Source organism: Zalophus californianus, chromosome 14 (genome assembly GCF_009762305.2).
Source record: "Zalophus californianus isolate mZalCal1 chromosome 14, mZalCal1.pri.v2, whole genome shotgun sequence".
Classification (NCBI taxonomy): Eukaryota; Metazoa; Chordata; class Mammalia; order Carnivora; family Otariidae; genus Zalophus; species Zalophus californianus.
The window spans coordinates 8,701,051-8,715,445 of record NC_045608.1 but is presented as its reverse complement, the minus strand read 5'-3'; the positions used below and the strand labels follow the sequence as shown (position 1 = coordinate 8,715,445).

The 14,395-nt window shown below is 43.6% G+C and overlaps 1 long non-coding RNA gene across 1 annotated transcript; it reads right to left on the bottom strand.

Moving 5' to 3' along the window:
- Positions 1-3,133: 3,133 nt before the first annotated feature.
- LOC113913100 lies at positions 3,134-13,846 on the bottom strand. The gene is made up of 4 exons (XR_003517089.2): positions 13,753-13,846; positions 13,558-13,606; positions 5,046-5,289; positions 3,134-3,570 (listed from the first exon to the last, which is right to left on the bottom strand). It is a non-coding gene; the product is annotated as an uncharacterized LOC113913100 (long non-coding RNA).
- Positions 13,847-14,395: the final 549 nt, after the last annotated feature.

Sequence of the window (14,395 nt, the reverse complement as noted above, 5' to 3'; positions counted from 1 at the left end):
ATTTCAATTTTTTGAAACAGCTTCAGAAGAATAAGTATTAATTCTTCTTTAAATGTTCTGTAGAATTCCCCTGGGAAGTCATCTGGCCCTGGACTCTGGTTTGTTGGGAGATTTTTGATTACTGCTTCAATTTCGTTGCTGGTTATGGGTCAGCTCAGGTTTCCTATTTCTTCCTGTTTCAGTTTTGGTAGTTTATACATCTCTAGTAATGAATCCATTTCTTCCAGCTTGCCTAATTTGTTGGCATATAGTTGCTCATAATATGTTCTTATAACTGCTTATATTTCTTCTGTGTTAGTTGTGATCTCTCCTCTTTCATTCACGATTTTATTTATTTGGGTCCTTTCTTTCTTCTTTTTGATAAGTCTAGTCAGGGGTTTATCGATCTTATTAATTCTTTCAGGGAACGAGCTCCTAGTTTAGTTGATCTGTTTACTGTTCTTTTGGTTTCTATTTCATTGATTTCTGCTCTAATCTTTATTAATTCCCTTCTCCTGCTGGGTTTAGGCTTTATTTGCTGTTCTTTCTCCAGCTCCTTTAGGTGTAAGGTTAGGTTATGTATTTGAGACCTTTCTTGTTTCTTGAGAAAGGCTTGTATTACTATATACTTCCCTCTTAGGACCGCCTTTGCTGCATCCCAAAGGTTTTGAACAGTTGGGTTTTTATTTTCATTTGTTTCCATGAATTTTTTAAATTCTTCTTTAATTTCCTGGTTGACCCATTCATTCTTTAGTAGGATGCTCTTTAACCTCCATGTATTTGAGTTCTTTCCAAATTTCCTCTTGTGATTCAGTTCAAGTTTCAAAGCATTGTGGTCTGAAAATATGCAGGGAATGATCTCAATCTTTTGGTACTGGTTGAGACCTGATTTGTGACCCAGGATGTGATCTATTCTGGAGAATGTTCCATGTGCACTCGAGAAGAATGTGTATTCTGTTGCTTTAGGATGGAATGCTCTGAATATATCTGTGAAGTCCATCTGGTCCAGTGTGTCATTCAAAGCCCTTGTTTCCTTGTTGATCTCCTGCTTCAGTGATCTGTCCATTGCAGTGAGTGGGGCATTAAAGTCCCCTACTCTTATTGTATTATTATCAATGTGTTTCTTTACTTTTTTTATTAATTGGTTTATATAATTGGCTGCTCCCATGTTAGGGGCATAAATATTTACAGTTGTTAAATATTCTTGTTGGATAGATCCTTTAATTATGATATAGTGCCCTTCCTCATCTCTTATTACAGTCTTTGGTTTAAAATCTAATTTGTCTGATATAAGAATTGCTACCCCAGCTTTATTTTGATGTCCATTAGCATGATAAATGGTTTTCCACCCCCCCACTTTCAATCTGGAGGTGTCTTTGAATCTAAAATGAGTCTCTTGCAGACAGCATATTGATGGATCTTGCTTTTTTATCCAATCTGATACCCTGTGTCTTTTAATGGGGGCATTCAGCCCACTTATATTCAGAGTAACTATTGAAAGATATGAATTTAGTGCTATTGTATTACCTGTAAAGTCACTGTTTCTGTATATTGTCTCTGTTCCTTTCTGGTCTGTTACTTTTGGGCTCTCTCTTCACTTAAAGGACCCCCTTTAATATTTCTTGCATGGCTGGTTTGGTGATCACAAATTCTTTTAGTTTCTATTTGTCCTGGAAGCTTTTTTTTTTTAAGATTTTATTTATTTATTTGATGAAGAGAGAGAGAGAACAAGTAGGCAGAGAGGCAGGCAGAGGGAGAGGGAGAAGCAGGCTCCCCGCTGAGCAGGGAGCCCGATGCGGGGCTCGATCCCAGGACCCTGGGATCATGACCTGAGCCGAAGGCAGCCACTTAACCGGCTGAGCCACCCAGGCGCCCCTGTCCTGGAAGCTTTTTAATCTCTCCTTCTATTTTGAATGACAGCCTTGCTGGATAAAATATTCTTGGCTGCCTGTTTTTCTCATTTAGCACCCTGAATATATCATGTCAGTCCTTTCTGGCCTGCCAAGTGTCTGTGGATAGGTCTGCTGCCAGTCTAACGTTTCTACCCTTGTAGGTTATGGACCTCTGGTCCCGAGCTGTTTTCAGGATTTTCTCTTTGTCTCTGAGACTTGTGAGTTTTACTATTAGATATCAGGGTGTTGACCTATCTTTATTAATTTTGAGGGGGTTCTCTGTGCCTCCTGGATTTCGATGCCTGTTTCACAGATTAGGGAAGTTCTCTGCTATAATTTGCTCCAATACACCTTCTGCCAGAGGGATTCTCTTAAAATGTAAATCAGTTCTAGGCTCTGAATCCTTTGATGGCCCCCATCTTGTTCAGAGTCAAAGCCAAAGCCCTTAACATGGCCATGCAGGCCTACAGGAGTAATAGCATCTGCTGCTCTGGCTCTCACTCCCTTCATTCCAGCCACCCCAGCCTCCTCGCTGTTCTTCAAACATGTCAGGCACAGTCCTGCCTCAGGGCCTTTGCACTGGCTATTTTCACTGTCTGGAACATCGTTCCCCAAATATCCTCATGGTTTCCTGCCTCACTTCCCTCAGTCTTGGCTCAAATGTCACTTTGCCAGTGAGTCCTTTGCTGACCTCATGTATAAAACAGAAAGAACACCCCCTCCTCACAGCACTCCCTGGCCACTCACTTTTAGAAGGGATCACTGTGGGACCTGACAGACTCAAGTGAACTCATGTACAAAGAAGTATATTTAAATAATACATTTTTTAAAACAAATACTTATTGTGCAATCTATGTGCCAGACATTAAGCCAGGTGCTGAGGGTAAAATGGCTGCTTCAGTTCAAAGGAGGCCATCTCAAATCACCTACAATCAGTGTCTTGGACCATGTTCCCCAGTTAACTATGCTTCTCTATTCAGGAAATACACTACGAGTTGCTTAGAACTGCCTGGGAAGCCTAAGTTAGATTGCCTGGGTGAGGCCCCACCCCAAGCACCATTCTAAGCCTGGAACCTGCATTCACCCTGCCCTGCCCTGCATGTCCAGCTGCCATTCAGGACTGTGGTGGTGAGGCTGGCCCAGGGAAGTGCTCAACTCCTTTAGTCTTTGGGCTGACAGGGAAATCCCAGGGGTGGGCCGCCAGGGGCATGAGTAAGAACACAGTCCAGACCATGGGTGCAACTCGATTTTAACTTGCAATATATTTAGACATATGGTATGTGGGCCTCCATTTGTACTCTTATTTCAATATTTCACACAAGATCTAGATTCTGGTACAGGAATGGCAAATAATGGCCCCCATGACTGTCCCCTCCCAGACCATGGCAGACATCAATAATGGATCACATCATTCCTTCTCCCTGAGATGTGGTTTCAGAACTCCTTCACACACAGCACTCTGGGAAGCCACTACTAATTGTCCATCAGCATGAGAGGTGCAAGGGAAGTGCATTCCCTGTTCTAGCACTTTCTACATGGCAGTCCACTCTGTGCACCCCCGTTGTTTATCAAGAGGCCTTGTTCTTGTCCAGAAACTTTTCTCTCCTGTGAAAAAGAAGCCACTGATGCTAGATGTTTGTGGAAAGTAGATAAACACTCAAATGCTGTCTTTGGTTGCTCCTCAGAAGGTCCTGATATTCTATGGAGAAAAGAAAAAAATGAATAAAATAATTTCCCGTTTGGGGAGCAATTACTTACATCAAAACCATTTTTTAAAGCCCACTCTTTCCTCTGGAGAGATTAATGTTTTGCATTAAGGCCTGCCACAACACATCCTGACTCCCAAGATTTTTTGGCAGAACAGAAAATCCTGATGGCTCTTTTTGTTTGAATGGTTTATTTTCTTCTTGTGGATCTGTTTCTTTGCCTTTTTTCCCTCTGTTTGTCTCATTCTCTGTCTCTTTCTAGTCTCTGCTCTGTATGTGTATTTGTCTTTGCCCATCTCAATCTCTCTGCGCCTTTCCACCTCTGTGCCTCTCTTCCTCAGTGGCTGGGCAGCCCATCTCTCTATGTGAATCTGTCACTTGGAGTATGTCTGAGTGTTTGTGTGTCTGTTTCTTTGTTTCTGCCTCTGCACGTGGGTCTCTCCATTCCCAATCTTTGTCTCTCTCTCTCTCTCACTCTTTCCAGTCATGTCTGACTTTCTCTGTGTGTCTATCTCATCTTTTTATCTCTTCCTGTGTTTATGTCTCTGTCTCTATGTGAATTTCTCTATCTCTGTCAGTGTTTATCTCTCTCCATCGCCCTGCTTGGTCCCCTCTCCCTCACTCTCTTTCTCCCTCTTCCCCCCACCCCCCATCTGCTTTCCTCCCTTTGTCTTTCTGTCCAACTCTGCTTGCTTATATCTGTCTCTCTCTGAGTATCTCCATCTGTCAGTCTCTCTCTCTGTCTTTCAATCTCTCTCTCTCTGCTTTCTCCCCTCCCCCTTGCCTCTAATTTACCCATGTTTCTCTTTTTATTTTTTCCTTTTTCCTCCTCTAGAGCCCTAAGGTTGAGTCCAGACAACAAAACAGTGACTGTAAAGTGAAAAGTCACATAGAGGTTTCCAGGCCACCAGATGTGCAGCATATTTAGACAGAACAGCTGGATAATTTAACAACTTCCTTGCCCCCCCTCAATCCCCGGAAGGTCGGCCGCCAAGGCATCTCAGACAGCCTGTCTATGTGAGGACATACGCATGTATGCGCCAGACTATTCCCTCCTGAGATTCTGTGCAAAAGTCACCATTCTCTCGAAAACCCCACGTGTATTCTTTAATGTGATCAGATTCAGATTTCCCTCCCTACAACCTCCTTCTTTTTCCTCCTCCTGGATAGTCTGGCTTAGAAGCACGGTGCTGTTTGTTGAAGCATCCCAAAGATCTTCCACTTACGTCCTATGATCTTCATCGTGATCTCATGAGTGAGGTGTTTGGTACGATAACATAAAAAGAGGTAGCAAAGGTCTAAAGGAAGCCCTAGAGAAAGCTGGCAAGCAAACCCTCAAAGGCAGGGCACTGTGTTATTCTTGGCCCGATTTTACTGATGACGAAACTGACAGGCAAACTGCAGGTCCAGAATCTTAACAGAACTAGTGCTCAAAACCAGAACGTTCAGCTCCCAGCATGCAACTCACCTCCCAGCACCACAGAGCAGCAAAACTGGACAAGACCCACAGATGGGGCAGTGTGGTACAATGGGCATCGCCTCAGGCTCTTGCATCCAGCAGACGGCCCTCAGCTCAAATCCCTCCTCTGGGACTTAGGAGCTGCCTGGTCTTGGGCAAGCCTCTGTTTCCTCATTTGTAGAAGGGAAATGATAATAGCATCTGCCTCAGAGGGATGTTGTGAAGATCCAGTGAAATAAAACATGGAAAGTCTCTGGATGGGGATAGCAAGTACTCAAATATATATAATGCTGTTGTGAATATTAGAATTAGTATTCGTATAAAACTGAGGCCCAAGTTCACACAAACTAGTTAACGGCAGATCCAGACTCCGCACCCGGATCCTGCAGCTCTCACATCAGTGTATCCGCACGAAGAGAGCTTCCTGCTACCTTCTCCCAACCAAAAAGCACAAAAACATTTTTTGAGCACTTCCTCTCTCCCAGGCACGATCACAACACCCTACACATGTTCACTTCATTTAATCCTCAAAACAACCCAGTGACACACGCCCCCTTATCATCCCCACTTTATTAAGAAACAGGCTCAGAGAGCGTAAGAGACGTGCCCCAGGGGCACCTGGGTGGCTCAGTCGGTGAAGCGTCTGCCTTCGGCTCAGGTCATGTTCCCAGGGTCCTGGGATCGAGCCCTGAGTTGGGCTCCTTGCTCAGCGGAGAGCCTGCTTCTCTCTCTCTCCCTCTGTCTGCTGCTCTGCCTATTTGTGCTCTCTATCTGTTAAATAAATGAAAATCTTAAATAAAAAAAAAAGAGAGAGAGAGAAAGAAACTTGTCCCAGGACACACAGCTGGTAGGTGGCAGGGCCGGCTGGTACCAGAGTCCCCACACTTGCCCTGTTTTCTGTTCAAATTCTTAGAGATTTACCCCAAATCATGGTTACATTCCTTTACCTTTCTCTCACCTTTTGCTTATATATAAGTAACACATGAATACATTCTCAATGGAAAAAATCGGGGGCATTACTATAAAGTCTGCTTTGATATTATCCCTAAGTTCCACTCTTAACAACCCGGTAAGAATCCTTCCAGACTTTTTCCTGCACATCTGCATATGCACGTACTGCTGCTTGTCAAACCCTTTTTGCTGGGTCTCTAGAAAACAGTAGTTGAGGTAGTGACCCTGAGACTGAAGGAAGGTGGTGGGGCCTGGAGAGAGTCTCACTTTCTGTTTTCTAGAAATCGGTTACCTATAAATATTCTGAAAGCTTCTGGCAGGTTGACTTGGCCAAGGTCCCAGCAATCTGGATGCATAATAACGTTTCTTTGGTTCTACACAAAGACAGAACCAGAGAAGGATGGGTTTATCTCGTCCATATAGCAGCCACTCCCCACAGACAGTTCTGAGCCCTTGGATGTGGCCGGTCCAAACCGAGACATGCTGTCAGTGTAACATACACACTGGATTTTGAAGCCTCATGCATTAAAAAAGAGAGTAAAATATTTCATGAATACTTTTCTTTATACTGTTTACATGTTGAAATATTTTGGATATATTGGGTTAAATAAAATATAATATTAAAACTAATTTCACTTGTTCTTGGGGCACGTGGCTGGCTCAGTCGGAAGAGCATGGGACTCTTGATCTCAGGGTTGTGAGTTTGAGCCCCACACTAGGTGTAAAGATTACTTAAATGAATAAATAAATGAAAGCTTTAAAAAATAATTTAAAAAATTAATTTCACTGTTCTTTTCACCTTTTTAGTGTAGCTACTGGAAAAAATTAAATTCCATATATGGCTCACATTCTATTTCTAACAGGTGCTACTTTTCTAGACAGTTGATCAAGGAGACACTCTATTTTTTTAAAAAAGATTTACTTATTTATTCTGGGGGCGGGGCGAGAGAGGCCGAGGGAGAGGGAGAGAGAGTCTCACGACCCCGAGATCACAACCTGAGCTGAAACCAAGAGTCAGATGCTCAACCCACTGTACCACCCAGGGGCCCCGAGATACTCTATTTTTTTTTTAATTACTGGAAAAAAGTAATAATAGTTAAATTGTGTTGAGTGCTCAGAGCCAAGTAGCAGACTAAACACCCCATCTGTCATCCTATCCATTCCTTCACATAGCTGTATAAGGTAAGCACTATTGTGACCTTCATTTTACAGAGGAAAAAACTGAAACTCAGAGAAGTGAAGTTATTTGCCCAAAGTCACACAAGCCAGCAAGCAACAGAGCCACAATATGAACACATCACTCATGGGATTAACCCTGCTCAGCAACAGATCAAGAAAGCCCTTCGTTAGACTCACCTCAGAGTTAAGTGTGGCCAGAGGAGGCCTTTGAAAATTTGCTGGCATTGGGTAAAAGGCAGAAGGCCCAAGAGAAATGCAAGCCCATCTCACTGACAGGCTGAGTAAGACCTTCCTTAGAAAGTTTTCCCCAATATCTGTGCTTCTTTCTTCCTTTAGTAATAAAACCACACAAGGCCATCCAGAATAGAGATTACACTTCATCATAGCTCCACTGTAGCAAGATATAACCATATGATTACCTTCCAGCAAATGGGATGTAAATAGATGTATGTATAAGTTCTAGAAAGTATCCTTGAAAGTAGGAGACATACCCTTCATTTCCCCCTTTAAAGCTCTCCATGGTTGAAATGCAGATGTGATGGCAGGTGCTATAGCAGCCATATTGTATCACAAGAGGGGAGGTACATCCCAGAAATAGAAGAAAAACAAGATGGAAGGAGCCTTGGTACTTAATAATTATAGAGCTGCCATTTAGCCCAAGGCTGCCTCTTTATACCTTTATATGAAAGAGCAATAAGTTTCTATATTATTTCAGTAACTACTAGTTAGTATCTCGTTTATTAAAGCAACTAAACTTGTATTATAACTAATACGGAGCCAACGCTCAGAGTGACAAGTGGTAGACTGAATAGGGTGGGGAAGAAAAGATCAGTGGGACTGCTGGGAGAGCTTGGTGGGAGTGTTAGACCACTTCGGATGGCACTGAAGGCATGAGAAAGGAGATGGCAGCTATGGAAATTAAAGGGTTAATGTCTCAGGACCATAAGCCACCATGCGGAATAAGCAGGGATGAGTTATCTCAATGGTCAAGCGAATGATTTTATAAATTGGGGTCAAGCTCTCTAAGCCTCGGTCTTCATATCTGTAAAATGGGTCGATAATGCTAATGCATGGGATAAAATCATAAAAAGGTATTACTGTGGGGATAAAATGAGACACAGTTCTTAACATGCTGCCTGGCCCATAGGAAGTGTACTGTAGATAGTGGAGGTGGTGGTGGTGGTGGTGGTGGTGGTGGTTGGAATTTCTTGCTCTGACTGGCCTGGCTGGTCTTCTAGCTCTCCTGCTACTGAAATGCCTTTCCACTGGTTGCCCAACAGGAGGCTGAAACTGTGACAGCCTATTCATTTCCTCCTAGGTGGTACAACACCCTGCAGGAGAGGTTTTCAAAGACAACAATGTCTTAGAAATGAAGCAGAGACCATCACAAGATCCTAGACTCCAAGCCTTCTATCACAACTCTATGTGACTTTTTGAGGTGTCTTCCTTGAAGGAAGACTTCCCTATTTTAAGTGCTGATGGGAGAGAACTTAATATTTGTGACCAAGAAGGCAGACATAATAAACTGTATTATAGTTCTCAATTTTTCACTCTTTCCCCTTTCCATGTAAAAGGATTGTATGTCACTGCCCCCACTTGGCCATATGACATGCTTTGGCCAATAGGATATGAGGGCGAGTGATGCACATCACATCCAGGAGAGAGTTTTAAGGGAGTGTTGCTAGAGTTTTCTCCTTCTTTCTGGTGGGCTTCCCTTCTGCCACAAGAATGGACATGTTCCTCAGGGCACAGAATGAGAAGGTGCACCGAGCAGAGCCCAGCAGAAGCACAGAGCAAGAAAGGTGTGTGTGTTGTAAACCATTGAAATCTTGGGGTTATTTGTTATGCAGTGAAGCTGACTTACACATTCACCTCCAGCTTCTGAGAAGGGTTGAGTCCTTTGGAGGAAGGCCGACCTGGGTTCAAATTCCAGCTCTGCCAAGTAGACGATGTTGAGTGCCATTGAGCAAATAAGTTACTTCACTTCTGGGAGCCCCATTTTCCTCATACATGTTATGGAAATAATAAGAGTGCTTCTACTTCATAGGTTATGGTGAGGATTAGATAATGCACACAAAGGCCTTGGTGTTGAGAAAGGGCTCTGTTCAGAGGAGAGAAAAAAGTCTGAGGCACAGTCTTTTCTCTTAGGTGGAAGGACCAGTTCAGCTGACATTTCAGATCCCAGGCCTGACAGATGCCTGATCCTGGGCCCCAAACTGGGATTGTCACCTCTCTGAGTCAGGCTTTGGCAAAGCACCCCTAAATAACCTGGAAAAAATTTATGTAAAATTTAGGTTGACAAGAACCCCAGAACAGCGGCTAGTTTAAGCTACATCAGCTTCCTTCCACCACCTTCCTCTTCCCAGCCTCGGATCTCTGAAAGAAACCCTCCCCCTGAAAACCCACAGCTGGGGGTGCTCTGGCTTGAACTCTGAAAACTCACAACAAATGGCAAATTCGTTTGCCAATCTTATCAATAGATGCCCTTCCTGTTAGGCTGTTTGAAAAGAGAAATTGGTCTCTAGTCAAAGTTTGCCTGCTCTTGGCTGGACTGGATGAACTTGAAGTTTCAGGCAAGTTTTTATGGTGTGGAAGTGGTCCATCTAAGAGGTCTGTGAAGATGCCATGTCACACTCATATGCACATACATACATATATACATGACAACATATACACTTGCACTCGAGAACTTTCCTTGGCAACCCGCAGATAACACAGTTCTCTCCCCACAGCATGCCCAGAGCATAAAAAAAAAAAAAAAAAAAAAAAAACTTTTTTAAAATACAAAGTAGAATGTATACCATACAATTGATTTTGATTTAGCCAGTTTCCTGTTTAGGTGACCTCCAGGCTTTTTTCCTAAGTTGCTTGTTTTGTTTGCAATTACAAACAACGTTGATCTGTATAGGCAGTGTGTAGTGGTTAGGACTTTAGACTCTACTTAGCTTGAGTTTCCCCTAAAGAGACTCAGAGACAAGGATTCTACTGCAAATTATTTATTTGAGGGGTGATTCCAGGAAATATCAGGGAGGGAGTAGGAAAGGAAGGAAGTTAATAAAAGGGTACACTTCACCAAGCAAATTACCACTATGGGCAGCTGGGACTCATTCCTGCTGGGGAGCACTGGGAACCATAGAACATGCCTCAGAGTTATCCCAGAGGTGAGGGGGCTGGGGTATTTATCCAGAACAAGAACTCCTGTCAGTCATTGGCTGAGGGATGCTGCCACGCTAACTTCCCGGCACTTCTCGTTGGCCCCCACACTTGCTGAGCCAGCCCTGGTGGACAGAGCCGAGTCCAAGTGCTGGCAGTTAGGAGGTCTGGGACCCAATGGAGCCAGGTGAGGTGCCTAAGTTGCAAAATCACAGGAGGTACTTATTTTTGGGGTTGTGCAATTGTGGGGTGGGAGGTTTGAAGCAGCAGATGGGCTTGCACAAAAAGGTGATTGCTGGAAGGAGGTCAGGGAGGTGCTGACAGTGTCTGCTCTGGGCTCTGCGGCCAGGCTGCCTGGGTTTGAATCCTAGCTCAGCCACTCAAGGGCTACTTACTTAACTCCCCCGTGACTCAGCTTCCACATCTGTAAACTGGGTTAATTACAGTCCTTACCTCATAGGACTCTTTGGGAGGGTTACACAGGATAGTTCACATAAAACGCTTAGAACAGAGTTGGGCACAAAATAAGCCTCCCGTGAGTGTGAGCTCTGATGACATTGCCATGAATATTACAGCACACATTTCCTGACATAGATTTTGAGAATCAAGGGAGCAAGATCACCTAATAGTTAAGAAAAGGACCTTCTGAGTCAATCAAATGAGAGTTCAAGTCCCTGATCCACCACTTACTGTGTGACCTTAGGCAAGTCACTTAACCTCTCTGGGCCTCAGATCCCTGATGTTTAAAAACATTACTAAATAGTAACACCCGTTACCACAACTAAAAATTTTTTTCTAGTAAATAAAAAGAGGCATGCAAGGTGCTTCTATAAGGATTGTGCCCGACTTGAAGTAAAGTGTGCAATAAATCTTAGCTGTGACTATTGCATGTTCAATTTTCTGTACAAGCAGGAAGTTGCTGCTGTGTTGGAGGAGACAGGGAGATATAATTCACTCAGCAATATTTACTGCACACCTGCAAGTTGCAAGATACTAAGGTGGGAAATGAGGGCTTCTAGAAAGAAGTGTTAACACTCCATCTTGGCCCTTTTGGTGCATTGGAGTATTTTTGTTCCTACTTTAATAAAATCACACATTCATACCCTTTGCTTTGCTCCTCCCTCGAGTGGGCAGGGTAAACTTTCCAACGGCCCTGACATCTGAAGCCAATTCAAAAGAAAGCAGAGAGAAAAGCTGGCAAGGCTTGGTCTCTGATGATTTTGTGGGTCCCCCACGCAAACCCTGAGCTGCCCACCCATGAACCTGTTTTCACATGACAGAAAAAACAGAGTAATATGTGCCTAAGTGTCTGTTATATGCAGCCAAAATTAATCCTATGGTATACATCTCTGTCTTTTATTTTCTTATTTTTTATGCTCTGGGTATGGCATGGGGGGAGAATGGTGTTACCTGGAGGTTACCAGGGAGAGTTCTCAAGCCTGGCAAGGAGGAAACAGTTTCCAGGCGGACTCCTGCAGGGTTTTGCTGCTGCCTGGCCTCTGGAGTCCAGTCCTCTTCTTAATCTTGTTCCAGTCAGAGGCCTCCAACCCCTGTTCCGCTATAACCCGGGTGCCTCCTGCTTTCTCTAAAAACATGTAGCAGACACATCCATCCTTTCAGATCAGGCCCGAGGCTGGGGAGGATGAAGAGCGGTTCGAGCTGCGCCCCCACCAGCTCGGCCTTCTTCCCTCTCCTCTCTTTCCTGTCCTCACCAGGCACCGGTTCTTCTCACAACACACCTGTCCATCTCCCTGCCAGGCCCATTAATAGAGCAGCTGGGCCTTTATATCCTGATACATTTTTTTGGCAGGAGATGTCAGAACTGCTGGACAATTTTCAGAAATAATTTTCTGGCTCAGCCAAGGATAGCGGGGTTAGAAATTTGGAGAAAGGAGGCCAACCACTATCTTCAAATTCAGCAGCCATTTACTGATCACCTATTCTGTTTCTCTACTCACCCACCCCCATCTTTTCACCCTTCTTCAAGGAACAGCACCTTGATTTTCTGCAGGACATGCCCCTCCCCCCACCCAATGGTTCACTTTTTCTCAGGACAGCAACTCCACTTCCGGTGCCCAGGATGGTCATGTGACCTGGCCCTGGCCAATCAGAGAGCCTCACATGCCCCTGGCCGCAGTGATTGCCACCCCAGTTTGGACCTCTGAAGAGTCAGACCCCGATTTCTGTTCTATTAGCCAAGAGTTGAGGTCCTTCTTAGCTGGTCTTGGAGTTGTGAGAGCCGGGAGCTGCTAGCAGCCATCTTTCCACCCACAGGGCAGCATCTGATGAGGAGAGCGGAGTTAGCAGAAAAGGAAGCTCAACTGAGTGGAGACACAGAGGGAGGCCAGCCCTGTTAGCATCTTTTGAGTTCCTGGATCAAGCCACCCCTGAATGGTTTTTTTTTTTTTTAATTATGCATGCACTCTTCATTCAGATAAGCAGTTAACTTCTTCGCTTAAGCCCCTTGGACTTGAGTTTTCTGATTCTTGCAAATAAAATTCCCAATTTTCTATCCCCCTTCCCTCACTACAACACCGTACAACATTCTGTATAGTTTACTTATTTATCTTGTCTATTGACCCCAACCTTCCCCCAAGTGCTGCGTAAGGGCAGTAATTTTTATCTTTTTGGAATGGAGGAGAGGGGTTCTGTTTTGCTTACTGCCATAGTCCTAGAACACAAAATGGTGCTTGGCACATAGCAGACACCCAATGAATATTCTTTAATAGAAAAGATGAAGTGTCCTGAATAGTCCTGATAGGAGTTCTCTCTATATAACCTCATTTAGACCTTGCTCCTATTTTGCAGATAAAGAAAACTAAGGCTGAGAAGTTTAATGTGTCCAGAGTGACTGGCCTAATTAATGGGCAATGTAACATTTACACCAAATCTTTCTGGCTCAAAGTCCACTGCTCTTACATTATATTGCCCTGAAGTTCCCTTTATCATTCTGAAACTACATAGTCACCATGTCACCATGACAACTACCATTTACTGAACTCTTGCTGCTGCTCGGCAGACTCTCAGCCCTCTGCATGAATTGCCTTATTGACTCTAACTCTCCACTCCCCACCAAAGTAGATGCCACTAATTATCCCAGTTTACAGAGAAAGAAATCAAGGTTCATAATGGGATCTGTGCTTTTATAAGAGACCCCCGCAGAGCTCTGTCAACCCCTCTGCTAGGTGAGGACACAGCGAGAAAACAGTCATCTATGAACCAGGATGCAGGCTCTCACCAGACACCATTCTGCTGACACCTTGCTCTTGGACTTCTGGCCTCCAGATCTGTGCAAAATACATATTTGTTGTCTATAAGTCACTCAGACTATGATAGTTTTGTTATAGCAGCCCAAAGGGACTAAGACATATATATTACTTAGTCAGAATATTAAAGCAAAAGACAGAAATTTAAAAGTAAAAAATAAAAGTACCAGGTATTCCAAAAGCCAGTGTTTTCCGAATTTCTTCACAACGTTTGCCATATCTTTATGCCCTCTGTATTATTACATATTGAACATATTTAATCAACTTGCAATTCTTGTATTTAAAGTCTATTTTAAAAAGAAAATTTTCAGAGGTGGAAATCCAGTGTCACTTGCCATAAATAGAAGATAACTGTGCATATATATACTTCGAAGACAAAACAATGTCCTTAAATTCTAACTGGATATCTTCTCACCTAAAGCCTGGGCCTGAGTCCTAATTTCTCTTTATTAAGAAGAGGTTATCAGGATTAGGATACCGTTAAAGACTTAGCAGCACCAACTGAGACTTTCTCCTTAAGATCGTCCTTTCTAATTAAAATATTAAATTTAATTTTAGAAGTAACTCACTGCTCCAAACGAGGGGTTGTCAGCATGGGCCCGTGGATCTGGCACATGTCTGTGACGACTTTCGTTAACGGTGGCAGGGTTGAGTGGTTACAACAGAGACTGGCTCAGAAAGTCAAAAATATTTACTATCTAGCCCTTCATAGAGAAAGTTTGCCAACCCCTCCTCTAAATCAGGTCACATTCAAATTCTGTGGTGTGGATTTTTGTCACCTTCTAGGATAAGCATCTCCTTTTAACCAAA